The sequence below is a fragment of the Vicia villosa genome, linkage group LG7 (assembly GCF_029867415.1).
Source record: "Vicia villosa cultivar HV-30 ecotype Madison, WI linkage group LG7, Vvil1.0, whole genome shotgun sequence".
NCBI lineage: Eukaryota > Viridiplantae > Streptophyta > Magnoliopsida > Fabales > Fabaceae > Vicia > Vicia villosa.
In genome coordinates, this window is record NC_081186.1 from 68,572,731 (window position 1) to 68,588,796 (window position 16,066).

The following is a 16,066-nucleotide window of genomic DNA, read 5'->3' on the forward strand; positions in this document are numbered from 1 at the left end:
TCTTGAACCCTCAACCATGATTTTTGTTATGAATTTTTACCTTGCCTTAGAAAGTAGGGAGTATTCACATGATGGTGTGGTTGAATTCAAGTTGGGGAGAGAAATGGTTGCTACTTATTCGGTTGTTGCTATGAGGTTGAAAAGAAAGAAAAAAAAAGAAAAAAAAAAGAAAAAAAAGTGAAAAGAAAAGAAAAAGAAAGAAAAAAAAAGTGAAAAAGTTTTGAAAAACAAAAAGAAAAGAGAAGTGAATAATTGTGCTAATAAGTATTATGTATTGGTTTGAGAAACTTGTGGTTATGGAAGAAGTTTAATCGAGATTTTGTTGCTTGGAACTTTGTGGATTGATCACTCCCTTAGGTTTAGGCAAGTTTTTGTTTCTATTAGCCTTAGGACTTATCCCTTGTTTGTTAACCAAGCCACATTACAACCTTGAAAAGTCCTTGTGATTCTTGCTTTTGTATCTTCAATGTGATTTTTGGATGAATGCATAATTTAATCTTTTGTTTGCAAGATTGTTGGATGAGTGTTAAAAGTCCTTCACCTTTGTGTGTTCCTCATCCATTGATGAATTTTTGCTAGGTGTGATTCATGATGTGAGCTTGTATTGTGTTAGAATGTTTTGTATATTTTTTGTGCTTAGGATTCGTTTCGTTTACATGTTGTCGTTGTAGGATTGTGGTAAGTATTTACTTTGTTTATACGTTTTTGTATTGAGCCATACATTTGCTTTTGGTTTTCAAAACTTGTTGATTCACAATTCTTTGGTTTATTACTTTCAATTCTTTGGTTTATTACTTTTGATTCTTTGATTTATTTGACATTGTTTGAGGACAAACAAAGTTTCAAGTTGGGGAGAGTTTGATAAGTGCCAAAATGTACTTATTTTGTGTATGTAAATAGTGGCACTTATCGATACTTTTGTTAATACCTTTTGAATAATTCTCCGTTTTGTGTATAAATACGTATACTTTGTGAATAGTTGTATTTTCATATACTTTTATACCATTTGATAGTTTTTCCTTTGTTTTTATAGGTATTCATGCTTATTGGAGCCTTGAGGAATAAAGTGTCAAAGGCACGACTTCGATTTCGCAATTTTGGTGAAAGCCCGCTTAGCCACCGTCAAGCGGACTTCCAAAGACTCAAAATAAGGATGACCAAAATCATCATTTTGGTTTCCATTCATTCATTATTGGATAGAGCATTGAATAAGCTTTCCAACGCTTCGAACCGGGCGCAATTCGGAGTTACAGTTCTCGAGTTATGGCGAAAACAAAATCTGATTTTTAGCAGACTCCGCTAAGCGGAGGGGGGTCCGCTGAGCGGATCTGCTAAGACAGCAGCTCGTTAAAAGGGGCCAAAATCACATTTTTAGGTAATGGGTTGGGTATTTTTGAGTCCTAACTCCATCATTTTCATTCTTAGATCAAAATTAGCTTAGAAAACAACTTCGTAGGTTGCATAAGGATGATCGGGGGTGGATTGAGCGTCGAACGGAGCTGACAAACCGGGAGATTTTCGGTTCATTTCTCTTCTTCTTTGTGTATTTCTCTTTGGTTGGGTTTGTTTGTATATTTACTTGAATCTTATATATATTTACCGATTATAATGTTATGTTTAACTTGCTTTACAAATCTGTGTTGATATTATCCTGGATTTTTGCTCTGTGCTGGGGATTTGGGGTGCTTTAGAGATAAACTTCTTGAATCCTTATCTAGGATGATAATCTGTTGGCTCTGAACTCTAGAGATGGATTTAGAGCTAGCATTCACTGTTTGTATCTGTTCTTAATGCTTTTGTGTTTGAGCGGCGCGCGAGAGATCGCCGACGCGAGAACGCGGATGTTCTCGTGACTTTGCGTTAGAGATAACCTTAGTTGTGAGATGATCTCGTTTGTGCTCCAGAGATGGACGCTTATGTGAGAGATACGTGATGACATAGATGAGTATCATAGGTTGAGTATAACGGGTTGGTAAGTGTATGTTTGTGAAGAGTGAATATATTTACATTCCTGATAAGTTATTTCTCTTCTAAGAATGTGTTTATTCTTTTCTTGTCTATATCTTTGTTTACTTTTTGCTCATTCAAACCCGAGCTCGAAACCATAGAAACTATTGAATGGCATCTCTCCATCTCTGAGGACGATAATTCCCGGATCAATATTTCCAAATCTTTTTTGTTGCTTTCCCTATACTGCATTCTACAACAAGATAATCTCATATGCCATTGCACTTGTATTTCAAACCATCACAACAATAATGCCTAGAGGAATCCTTGAAAAAGATAAGAATTGAAGCATAGAAGGACACTCCAACATGAAAGCCAGTGAACCTCAATTGAGTTAATAATCTCAGACACCGTGTATGGGAAAGTTTAATCCTCTAATACACATAGGGAAACAGACCCTAACCCTTCGACCTTGAATGTAGATGAAAGCCTTAAAGTAACAATATAACACTAGCTCTTCAAGATCCTTGATCCCAATGCCAAATTTATTGATTAATGATGCATGAGTTATGTTAATTCCCTAATGGAAAGCTGCACATGAATGTAAATCTTAAGCCAGTTAAAAATAAATTAGGAGAGCAAATTTTGGGGTGCAACAGAAACTAGCAATTTCGATCCATTGTTTAGAAGGAAAAGGAATCATTTCACTCCTCAATTTAATATTTGATTGGAAGTAAACCATAAACTATATTTTCCTTGTATAAAGGGGTTCGTGAGTATTATCTATTAAATGCTCTCAAGTTCAATTGAATACTCGCAAGATCAATTATTGGGGACAAGACTAAGTCATTTTTGAATGAACTTGTATATTTCTTGGTGTTATTCTCTTTTTCTTAAAATCTTTATTTCCGCACTTTATTTTCTACAATTTATTTTATGTTGCTTATTCATAAACCTTTCTGGAAAAAATTTGTAACTCTGATTTTGATCCAAAAATGTTTTCAAAACATACACACCTTCCAAATGGAGTAACATGTTCAACAAGTCGCAATAGAGTCCAACTCTTGTTTACGGGCTAATCAACTTAGGAGCAAGATGCCTTCCAATACACATTTAAAGGAATCCATTCTAAACACACCACAACTTTTTAATAGTAGTAGGTTTGAGATATACTAAGCTAGGTTTAGAATTTTTCTTCAAAGTATAAATCATGAATCATGGGAAACTGTAATAAATGGCTTGTTTATCCCTACTTACCAAGTAAATGGAAAAGTAGTAGATAAGTCTAATCTTATTTGGACCGAATAAGAAAAGAGAAAATTTGAAATAGATTTCAAAACTAAGAGTCTTATAATAACATATTTAGATGATAGTAAATTTTTCTGTGTTCATCATTGCAAAACCGTCAAGGAAAGGTGGGAGACTTTTGAAATGTTATATGGAGTTTCTCCAAGTATAAAGCAAGAGGAAATGTACACATGAGGCGAAGAAGATGAAGAAATTACTCTTAAATGTTTTTCAAAACTTAGAAATTGTGAAATTGGTATTGGAACTTTTATTACTAGCCAATATCTAAGAGTTAAGAATTGGAATTTAATGCAATCCTTAAATTAAAAGATGGCATCTTTTATGAGTTTCAGGAAAAATCAAGAAAGAAGGAAATTATAAAGAAATTGGATGAGCTAGTTCATTTGTATAAAGATGAAGATTCAAAAACTAAAGAATCATCAACATCATCGTAATCCTATCAACTAACTCCGGTGGAACCCTTTCAAAGAACTTACTTAGTAGTTGAGCGATCTTTGCAATATTCAAAATCAAATGAAGAAGCTCCGTGTTTGAGAAACTTTGAAGAAAAAGCATCTTCAAGTGAAATTTTCAAAAGAATAAAGGGAGGAGAAACATCAACCTTAGAGAGAACTATAAAACAATCATCTTCCAATGAAGAAGATGAAGTTTGATTAAAGGCAAGCTACAAGGTAAATAAACCATCTTATGAACAACTGTTTATAATGAGTGGTCAATTAGTTGAAGAAAATGATAAACTGAGAGAACGCAAATTAGATCTTAAGGAGTCATTAAGATATCTTAAAGAAATCAATGAATCATTCAAGATAGAAATAACTAAGATTAAAAAAACTCAAGAGATGAATGTAAATGTTGTGTCTCTCTAAAAAAAAGAAGTAATTAACTTGCGTAAAACTCTAGGAAAGTTTACCCAACGGGAAGAAAGGCTTGACTTGATTTTATCAATTCAAAAACATTCCTTAAACAAAAAAGGACTAGGATTTAAAAAGAATAGAAAACCTAATAAAGGTATAGATCATAAGAAAAAGAATCTTGTAGATTATAAATGCACATGCTATAAAGAAGTGGCCATTTAGAGCCTTTTTATTTTGATAAATTGAAAAGATCTAAAGGCAACAACCTTGAATTGTTTGAGACTAATGCACCTGAGTCCAAGAGAAAGTGGGTACAAACGATAAAACCTTAGTGCTTTGCAAGTATGTTTTGCAGCTCGAAGCCTTAAAGATGATTATTCACTTAACTCTTATTTCTTAATAAATATTTTCAAAATATAAAATAATTTAATATGTAATATCTTTAAATGATGTGTATAGTACGATAACAAATTGAAAAACGTTTGACCTGCTCCAACTCAATTTTCTTTAAAGTTTTATACGTAAGAGTTTTCTCAAAAGAAACATTCCACATGCGAGTCTTATAATTCAGCTCACATAACTAATGAAATTATTAACATAAGAAACATTACATCTAGACGTGCTTAAATAGAATTGGGATAGAACCCCATGTATGCAGCCTTTTTCTTTAAAACCACCACGGTGCCTCTAAATGAAATGTGTGTTATGTTGATTATAACTTCGATTATATGAGTTCAAGTAGAAGAAAAGTTTGCATGACATATCTGAACAGAAAACTCTTTAGAAGGAAACTCTAGAAAAAATTCAAGTGATATAGAAATGTAAACCATAAATTTATTAGCTTTCTATGTAAAGTAATTTGAAACTCCCATCTAACTAAAAAACATAGCTCATAATTGACTGACTATTTATCATAGACTAGATTGATTTACAAGAAAAAAATATCCTGATACTATATAGATCAATAAATTAATATGTAAGTGAATAGATTGTCACCTAAGATCCTGTTTGTTACCTTTGCGCCTCCCTTTGGTATATGTTCACTATAATATGGCAACCAAAAAAAACTGAAACTTTAATCAAATGAGATGTAAATATAAACAAGATAAAATGAATTAACGATAAAAAAGATTATATCTTTTAGAGACAAAGACAGAACTTTAAGCTTTCTTATACCTGAATTGATTTATGGGTATTTTTTGTATACTCATAAACTAAAAAGTTTATCAAAATGACTCAATTTATAGACTTAAATAACTGATATTTAAAAGTAAATTATTTCTATAATTTTTAATTTTATATAAACAAAGTTTTATATGATTAAAATAAATTGTTGTGAAAATGTGACATATTGTTCAATTCATTTTCAGTTTACTTCCTTGTATTATTACTTACAAGCATTGAATTTGGATAAATGATCAGTAAGTGTTTTTTTTTGTATTACTTAAAAAAAATAGTGTATTTACCTAGTAAGTGTTTTTTTGTATTACTTAAAAAAAATAGTGTATTTACCTAGTAAGTGTTTTTCTAACTGCCAACAACTTATGACAGAGCAATATTCTTTCTTCAAAATATTGTTGATTTTATCAATATATGTTAAATTATTATTAAGATAGTTTAAATTCAAATTACTACCATATGTTTTTTGTTTACCACTTAACTTTTATTTCTAAGTATATTTTTAAAATATAAGATAGTTTAATATTTATTATCTTTAAATGATGGATGTAGTGTGATAATAAATTTACGACCGTTTGAGCTCCTCCAACGTAATTTTCTTTAAACTCTTATACAGAGGAGTTTTTCATGAGAAAAATTTCACACGCGAGTCTTCTAGTTCAGCTCACATAACTATTGGAATGATAAACATAAAAAGCATTACATCTAGACGTGATTAAATAGAATTGAGGTAGAGAAGAAGAATGGGCCGGCGCCGGTCGGTGAAGGGCTGCGGGTACCTTCCTCTTCGTCTTTAGGGTTCTTCTGTGGTAGCTTTTCTGAGGTTTGTTTGCTTCATTTCATCATCAGCTCTGTTTATTTTCGGTGGGTTTCTCTTGGTCCTGGACATAGCTATCTTAGGTTTTCCCTTTTCTTTCGCTCCATTTTCGGTTTAAATTCCTGGTTCTAGGATCAGGGACCTTGGTGGAGGGAGAGGATTTTGGGACTTGTGGTAGTTGTGTTCTGTACCTTCTTTCGGTTTTCGCTTGGGTGTTTGTTTGGGTGTGTTTTTCTCTTCCGGTTATGAGGCAAGCTGGTTTCCAGAGGGGGGAGGAATGGATAGATGTGAGGAAGAAATCCTTTAGGAACTGGGTTGCGAAATGGGACTCTTTCCCTTTCAACACAGGTGCTAACCGTAGTGGTTTGGGGAAGATTTCCTCTTTTTACATCTCTGAATTTCCTGAGTTCACCAAAGCTAGAGATTTGTTTGGGCTGTTTGGGTGCATCGGTTTGGTGGTGGAAGTTTCTATTTCGCCTAGAAGGAATAAGGCGGGAAAAAGATTTGGTTTTGCGAGGTTCAGCGAGGTCGAAGATTCGAGGCTTTTAGCCATTGCTCTGGACAACGTTCAGATTAGCGGTAGGAAAATTCATGCTAATATACCGAGATTCGATCGTTCTACTCGCTTTGTTCATGGGAATGAGGTCGGCATGACGGGTGGCAGGGTTTTTGATAAAGGGGTTGTAGGAGGTAACAGGGGGGAGGCGTCGGGTTCGGGCCTCTATGTTTCTAAGGGCGGGGGCAGGTCTTTCGTCGATGTAGTGAATAACAAATATCAGATGAATGCCATGGGGGATAAGTGTCGGGTGTCTTATTCGGTCAAGTCAGAAGTTACACAGAGATTAAATAAAGCTTACGTGGGCAAAGTGATTGTTTTAGGATCAACTTACAATATGCAAACCAAGTTCGAGATGGAAGGGTACTTCAACATAAAGGTCACGCCGTTGGGTGAATCTCTTTGTCTTATGGAAGAATCGGAGTTGGGCATTATCGATAATTTCATTGAGGAAGGTGAAATTTGGTGGAAGAATTGTTTTGAGAAGGTTTTCAAATGGGAGAAGGGTGTGGTAGACTCGTTCAGACCTGTGTGGATTAGAATGAGAGGGGTTCCGGCTCACGCTTGGAATACGGAGTTCTTCGTTTTGGTGGCAAACTCTCTTGGGAGTTTTTTGGCTGTAGATGAGCGCACTGGCAGTGGGCTTTTCTTCGATTTCGCCAGGATCAGAGTCTTGGTTTCGCTGGATTTTCTTCTTCCGGATAGGATTCCGGTTTTGATCGATGGTAAGCAATTCTTTATTAGTCTTTCGGAGGATTCTTTTAGAATGCCTGCTTGGTTTGTATGCTCTGATCATGAACATTCTGTCTCGGTCTCCTCTGAATCGGAATCTATATTATCCCGCTTTGCTGAAGTTTCGGAGGATGATATTGAGGAATTTTCCAGCTCTGGTGGTTTGGCTGCGGATGATGTGGTCGAAGACGGTCTTGAGGGTGTCCCGGTGGGTAGTAAACTGGTGTCTGTTGGAGAACCCAGGTTGACTGCTTCTAAGGTTTTTAAGGTGCAGTCTGTTGCGAGGGACAGCAGAGGGGAACCGGCTGGTGACTCTTCCGTTCCGGAGAGCAGGTTCTCGAGGACAGAATCGTTGGAGATAGGTGGGGCTGTCAATAAAATGGTAGGAGCAGCTGGTGGTTCTCCTAAGGTTTGTGATCCCGTGCAGCAACAACACTCGGATGTTTTTAGGTCTGGTTCTGTCAGCGGCCAGGATTTAAATATTGGGCATGCTGCGGCTGTTGAGGTGTGTTTGGAAGGTGTTAACTTACCGAATGTTGGAGCGGTTGGTGTTTTCGACGAAGCGGTGAATGGGGTCAAATTGAGAAAGAAGAGTCGGTTTAAGAAGGTGTTTTTTAAGAATCTATCGGAGTGTGGCGGTTCCCTCCATAGGAGAACCTTGAAGAATATGTCCAGGGGGAAAGGAAAGGAAGTGGCTCAGCTTTGTGCAGGGGGGAAGAAACATAGAAGTGCTTCTTCCTGTGGGGGCAGCAAAGTTCTTTCTTCTTGTAAATCTGGTGATAACTCCTCTGGTTTGCTTATGAAGGATGTTGCAGTGTCTCAATCAGGGGATGTTTGCCATGGAAATTTCAGTGGAGGTAGTGACATTAACAGGAATAATGGTAGACAGTGGGGTTTTTTAGACATGGAAGCCGGAACTAAAATTTGGAAAGCAATGGAAGGATTAGGGGTGGTGTCAAAGGGAGGTGAGGATTTAGTTATTGAAAAAATAGAAGCTTTGGAGCATGAAGCGGTATTGAAAAAAGCCGGTTCGAAGGAGTCTAAAAATGTGGGGTCATGATTATTGGATCTCTTAATATTAGAGGGGGTGGCAATGCTCTTAAGAGGAGAAGAATTAGTTCTTTGGTGTTTAAGAGTAAAGCGGACATTTTTTTCATTCAAGAGACTAAACTATCTAACATGCATGACTTTGTGGCGAAGAGTTTTTGGAATGCCAAAGATATAGGATTTTCGTTTTCTAATTCTACGGGTAGATCGGGAGGTCTCTTAACCTTGTGGAAGGGGGAGGTGGTTGATGTTCTATTGAGCTTTAAAGGGGAAGGGTATCTTGGAGTGAAGGTGTGTAAGAACAATAACTTCTATTACTTGGTTAATGTGTACTCTTCTTGCGAACTTGTCAAAAAGAGAATGTTGTGGCGTAAGTTGTTGGAGTTGAAAGATGTTTTTAACGATGGCGAATGGATTATAGGAGGCGACTTTAATGCTATTAAGGTGCGGGAGGAAAGGAAGGGTATAGGTGCTATTTCTAATATTTATGAAGTTATTGAATTTGCGGAGTTTATTGAGAAAAGCTTGTTGGTGGATGTTCCTTGTAAAGGAAAAAAATTTACTTGGTATAGCGGTGATGGTAAATCGATGAGTAGGATCGATAGATTTCTTGTGTCGGAAAAGGTGTTGAATGATTGGGGGGTGATTGGGCAAATGGTGGGGGAGAGAGATATTTCCGACCATTGCCCCATTTGGTTAGAAATCGATAAGAATGATTGGGGGCCTAAACCATTTAAGTTCAACAATGAATGGTTTTCTCATGATTCTTTTATCTCTTTTGTGGAGGATGAGTGGAAAAATTTCAAAGTGGAAGGTAGAGGGGATTATGTTTTGAAACAAAAATTATTTCTTCTTAAAGGTCGGCTAAAATGGTGGAATAAGGAGGTTTTTGGGAGAATCGACTTGGAAATTCAAGAGGAGGTTAGAGAAATTAATCGAGGGGATGATTTGCTTGAGTTAGAGGGCGAGGACTTTCTTTCGGATGCTTTGTTTAGAAGGAAGGAAGCTACTAGCCGGTTTTGGATGAAATTGAGAATTAAGGAGAATATGTTAGTGCAAAAAGCTAATTTGAAATGGTTAAAAGAAGGAGATTCTAATAGCGGTTACTTTCACAAGGTCATGAAGGAGAAAAGAATATATAATCATGTAGGGCCCATCAACACTTTGAATGGAAGATTGGATAAGGTAAAGGATATTAAAGATTTTGTTGCTAGTCATTTTTCAAAAAAATTTGATATGGAGGAAGGAATGGTGTCGTCTTTGGAAGGAATCTTTTTTGACCGCATTAGTGAGGAAGATAAAGTGTGGCTTGAAAGACCATTTCAAGAAGATGAGATTCTTGAAGCGTTAAAAAGTTGTGGTGGTTCTAAAAGTCCGGGTCCGGACGGATTTTCTTTTCTTTTTATTAAAAGATGTTGGTCTTTTATAAAAGGTGATTTCTTGAAATTTTTTGAACACTTTTTCGAAGGAAAAGAATTATCAAAGGCGGTGACTTCTTGTTTTTTGGCATTGATTCCGAAGACCGCGAACCCGCTTTCATTGGATGATTATAGACCAATTTGTTTGGTGGGTTGTATGTACAAATTCATGGCGAAGATGTTGGCGGGTCGTTTGAAGTCGGTGTTGAACTCTATCATATCGCCGTGTCAAAGCGCCTTTGTTCCGGGGAGGCAATTACTTGATGGGGTGTTGGTGGCTAATGAAGTGGTGGATTTTGCTCAAAAAGAAGGTAAATCTTGTCTTCTTTTTAAAGTTGATTTCGAGAAAGCTTATGACAAAGTTTCTTGGAACTTTTTGAGACAATTGTTATTAAAAATGGGCTTTGGTGGAAAGTGGAGAAGATGGATGGAATTATTGGTTTTTAGGAGCGACATGTCGGTGTTGGTAAACGGGAGTCCTACTAGTGAATTCATGGTGAAGAGGGGGTTAAGACAAGGTGATCCTCTTTCGCCTTTTCTTTTTGTCATTGTGGCGGAGGCGCTTACGAGGTTGGTTCGGAAATCCATAGTTATTGGAGAATTTGAGAATTTTTGGATTAATCGGAAGTGTAGTGTCGATATTCTACAATTTGCGGATGATACTTTGCTTGTGGGTGATGGCTCTTGGAAACACGTGAAAGCGGTCAAGATTGTGTTGAGAGCTTTCGAGTTGGTTTCGGGTCTTGGAATCAATTTTCACAAAAGCAAATTGATTGGGATCAATGTTTCAACGAACTTTTTGGAAGCGACTTTTTTGTATCTTTCTTGCAAATTAGAAATTGGCAACTTCTATTTTCTTGGCATTCCAATTGGTTTCAATCCGAGGAAGGAGACACTTGGAATCCGCTTTTAGAAAAGATGAAGATTCGCATGATGGGTTGGAAAAATCGTTTTTTGAATCTTGGTGGAAGAATAACTCTTTTAAAGTCTATTTTGAGTTCTCTAGCTATCTTCACCATGTCTTTTTACAAGATGCCGGCTAAAGTGGTAAGTGAATTTTCTAAGTTGCAAAGTAACTTCTTATGGGGAGGGGTGACCGATAAACGGAGAATTCATTGGGTTAGTTGGAAGGGTGTAACTTTGCCTTATTTAAAGGGTGGTTTAAATATTAAGGATTTGAATGATTTTAACTTAGCCCTTTTAAATAAGTGGAGGTGGAGAATTGCTAATGGGGGGAGACTTTTATGGATAGAGGTTTTGAAGGCGCGTTATGGAGATATTAATATGCATCTTTTTGGTGGCGGGGTTCACAATAAAAATTCTACTTGTTCTTTTTGGTGGCGTGACTTGCTAAAGGTTGGTTTTTCTTCTTCCTCTCATAAAGACCCGTTTATTGAAAATAGTTGTTTTATTGTTGGCAATGGCTTTAGCACTCCGTTTTGGGAAGTTTGTTGGTTGAATGATATTTGTTTGTCGGAAGCTTTTCCGGATCTTTATGGTATATCTTTGTTGAAAAATGTGTCCGTAGCGGTGATGGGAGGGTGGAGTGATGGTGTTTGGAAATGGGGGGATTTGGGCATTTCGTTGGTAGAGGCGGGTGAGGCGGGTTTATTATCCGAGTTAGTGTCTTTAAGGAACTTCTTGGATTCTTTTGCGGGTTGTAATTTGGAAAAGGATACCGTGAGATGGAATATTGAAACGGATAAGATATTTACGGTATCATCTTGTTATCGTCGGTATGCTCTCCGGCGAATTCCTTTTGGCCCTATTAATAAGAATGATGTAGTGTTGGAAAAGATATGGAAGATGGAGATTCCTTATAAAATTAAAGCGTTTGCTTGGAGACTTTTTGTGAATAGGCTACCAACCAAAGATCTTTTGAAAGTTAGAGGTATTGCTTTTCCTACTTCTAATTTAAATTTTGTATTTTGTGGGTTACACTTGGAGGATAGAGACCATATTTTTGTTAAATGTAATGTAATTAAACTTGTTTGGAAAGATATTGGTGAGTGGGTGAATTTTTCGGGTTGGAAGGAGGAGGATTGCATCCCACTCTTTATGGAATGGTTTGCTATGAGTCGTTCGAAGGGAATTAAAGAAGGTAAATTGGGGGTGTTTTGGTTGGCCACTTGTTGGATTATTTGGTTGACAAGGAATGGCGTTTGCTTCAAAAATGAAGTTTGGAATATAAATGATATAGTGTGGAAAATCAAATTTTTGATGTGGAGGTGGTCCTTCTTTGGTGATATTACATACTCCAAATGTAACTTTTACGATTTTTGTAAAGACCCGTTGTCTTTTTTATCGTGATTGTATTTGGTTTGTAATTTCGCTTTTTTGTCGGTTTTTTGCCGGTCTTGTGTAACAAGGTTGGAGAACCCTTAGTTCTCCCGTTAATATATTTCTTGCTTACACAAAAAAAAAATAGAATTGAGGTAGAACTCTATATGTGCAACCTTCTTTAAAACCACGTCAGTGCCTCTGAATGTAATGTATGTTATATTTATTATAACTACAATTATATGAGTTTAAGTAAAAGACTCGTTTGCATAACATATCTGAAGAGAAAATTCCTTAGAAGGAAACTCAAAAAAATATTCAAGTGATGAAAGAATGTAGATAAAGAATTTATAAGCTTGCTATATAAAGTAAATTGACACTCTTGTTGAACTAATAAAAACATAGATCATAGTTGATCGGCTATTAATTATATATAGACTAAATTGATTTTACGAGAACAAATATCATGATATATAGATCAATAAGTTAATATGTAAGTAAATAGATTGTCACCTAAGATCCTATTTGTTACCTTTGCACCTCCCTTGAATATATGTTCACTACAATATGAAAAAAAAAGTGTTAATCAAATGCGATGTAAGCATAAACAAACAAAAAAGATTAATGATAACAAAGAGTATATCTTTTAGATCGGCAAAAAGTGAATAAGAGACAAAGACAAAACTTTAAACCTTCTTATACCTTCTTATATCTAGATCGTGATTAAATAGAATTGAGGTAGAACTCCATTTATGCAGCCTTCTTCTTTAAAACCACCTCAATGCCTGTAAATATAATGTATGTTATGTTGATTATAATTACAGTAATATGAATTCAAGTTATATGAGTTCAAGTAGAAGATTCGTTTGCACGATATATCTGATGAGAAAATTTCTTAGAAGAAAACTCTGAAATTTCATATAAATTGACCACACAACCAAATTACAATATTGTAAGAACAAGGACGATAAGAAAAAAAATGTTCTCCGTCATTCACTTATTTATGTGAAATAAAAAAAATGATATATTAAAATCATGGAGAGATCAAGAAAAATATACCTTTTGATTCACAAGCACACTCTCACCCTACAATTACAATTGATGATTATATAAATAATACCAAATGGAAGATAATAACAAGAGAATACCATTTTGATCCCAAAACATTTGAATTGAAAGAGGTGCCCGCTAACGTTTATTACTTCAAGACTCACTATCACTTTTCTTCTCTCTCTAGATTTTTATTTATTTTTTAGTGTCTTTCATGACTAAAAAAAAAGAAATAATTTATAGACAAAAATTATTTGAGTGTTTAACCTAATTCAATGCACTGCATACACTAAACTTATATCCACTTACATTATTTGTCTATTTTCTATTTTAATTAATTAAATGGTTTTTTACTATAAAAGTATTTAAATCTTCTTTTATTTGCTTCATTTTAATTGCTAAAACTTTAAATTTTTTTATCCAAAACAGAAAGAATCAACCATTAAAAAGTAAAATTCAATATTACCATTGTTTGTTTTACCATTCATTTATTTTGTGTATATATACATGGAATTAATATAAATATTTATTTTATTTTCCATTTTATGGTTTTTCTATTTTCCAAATTATGGTGAAAGTTATGTATTCACCTATTCAGAAATTTTTCTTTGTTGTCAATGACTAGACAATATTTTTTTTCCTAAAAAAATGTTTAATTATTTTTAAAATAAATATTAATAAGATGTAAAATAATTTGAAAATATCTTTATTTTTTAATATTTGGTAAATGTCTATAACTAGTAAAATATAAATCAAAATACAACCATTAAGAAATAAAAATTAAGTTTACAAACAATATTTTATTCAGAATTAAAAAAATTAAAAAAATTAAAGTATTTATTGATATTTTCGAATGTTGGCTATACAAAAGAGTTGGAGAGCAAGCGTCCTTTAAATGGGTTTTAGTGAAACACTTTATGAATGTTGGTGTTATAGGAATGATACTATTTTTGGTAATACGGTAAGTAAAACAACCATAAGACCAAAGATTATAGACATTTTGATATATAGAAATTTGATGAATCCCAAATTGAGGACACACATTGGATTACTCATGATATAAGGGGATATTGCGCAATCTATTGGTTTTCTCCTGATTGGATGGATCCTTGAATCGCCATTTGTAATTAATTTTTTTGTAGTAAAAGTATCTTATTTCAAAAAAAAAAATTTTAAAATAATATTATAATACTTTTCCCATATACTTGTAAAAGGCCATGCAAAGGCGTGAGGGTTGTAGCCCTCAAAACAGATAAGGATCTTATGTCACCCCTACCAGGAACCGCCTCGCCCATAAGCGTCTCCCACTCGCCCAGTTATGGAGAAAGATGTTTCTTGAATAAAGAGAAGTCAGAGTCGATAGCTAATCCACGTCTTTCTAAAAAGTAGTGATTCAACGGTCCATCATTGTCTAGTTTACTGTTATCATTCCCAAGGAAACTCTAGGCACAATAGCCTCTATAAATACCTCTCTCCAAATGGGAGAAAGCGAGAAAATAATTGACCCAGCATAATGTTCAAACACAGAGTCTTTAACCTTATATGAGTTGGCCCTCTCATAGCACCATAAGCGTCGTAAACACCACCATACAGGGCCTTTTAGTATCCCATACTTGTGTAGGGATACCACGCACATACTTGAAAAATACAGTGGTGCCCACTGTTGGACCCCAACAAAACTAACTTGAGTCGCACCTCTTTTATCGTCATCCTTTCCATCTTCACCCTAAGATGGCTTATAAAGCTCTACATTCTACGGTAAACACTATAACACGGGATTTCACCGATGGAGGAAGTTCCAACTTTTCCTTGAGAAAATAAGAGACATGTGTTGACCAAGAACAACATATCTTCAAGGTTCTCTAAAAAGGAACAGGGAGTATCTGGAATCGACTTCGCCTTATGTTTACCCAGAATTTCGGTAAACAACCGCTAGTTTCTTATTAATGTTTACTTTGCAGGATCAACTAGTAAATTTCAGAACTTCATTGTGCTATATTGTGTTTTTATTGTTGTTTGAGTTGTGTTTGATGCATAAAAGACAAAATATTGAAAAGAGCAACGCACAGAATTTAAGGAATGACAGAAGGTAAAGGTATAAAAAGAAAACGACAGAAAATGAAAGTATCAAAAGCAATAAGAATTTGTAAAAATAGAAGGAATCTATTGCATAATAATTAAAATGGTACGTATATGTACATTTCTAGAAAGTAACACCCGTTTCTCACATTTTGCACAACCATTTAGAGTATTCTTTAGTAACGTAAAAATGCGGACCCTAAAAACCTCCAAACAATGCTTCTTATATAGATTTCTGAAATAATAATTATCCTAACGGTCGACTAAGCATCTGTCAACACGTGTCTCAACCATGCAGCCTTCACCTATCAAACTTCCACGTGTCCTAAAAAACAACTGTCTGGTCTTACCATTATCTTCGACTTCGACTGATTCTAACAACACATGAATATTTCTAAGTCTTTCCTTTCCAAGCGCAATACCCATGAAACTGACACATTCGATTGTGCCCATTTTGTAGAAATAGAGAATAACATAGATTCAAATGCCTCTAAATTTTATTACAAAATAAAGAGTCGAAATTCAGGGATAACAAATTGCCCCCTCAAAAGGTTAGTTTCAACTAAAACTTTGAAGAAGAAAATTGGCGTTTTGAATTCTTTTAATTTTGACTTTCATAATAATTTCTTCAACGTCGTAATTATGCTAAGATTTACAAGACAATAATCATTGCCTAACTTCTAGTTAATGGGCTATTAACTGCAACCACTCCAATACTTCAGTTTCCCAAACAATTGAAAAGACGTTTCTTTTCACGCCTTCATTTGGTGACGCAATCTACAGGTCAATTTTTTTTTAT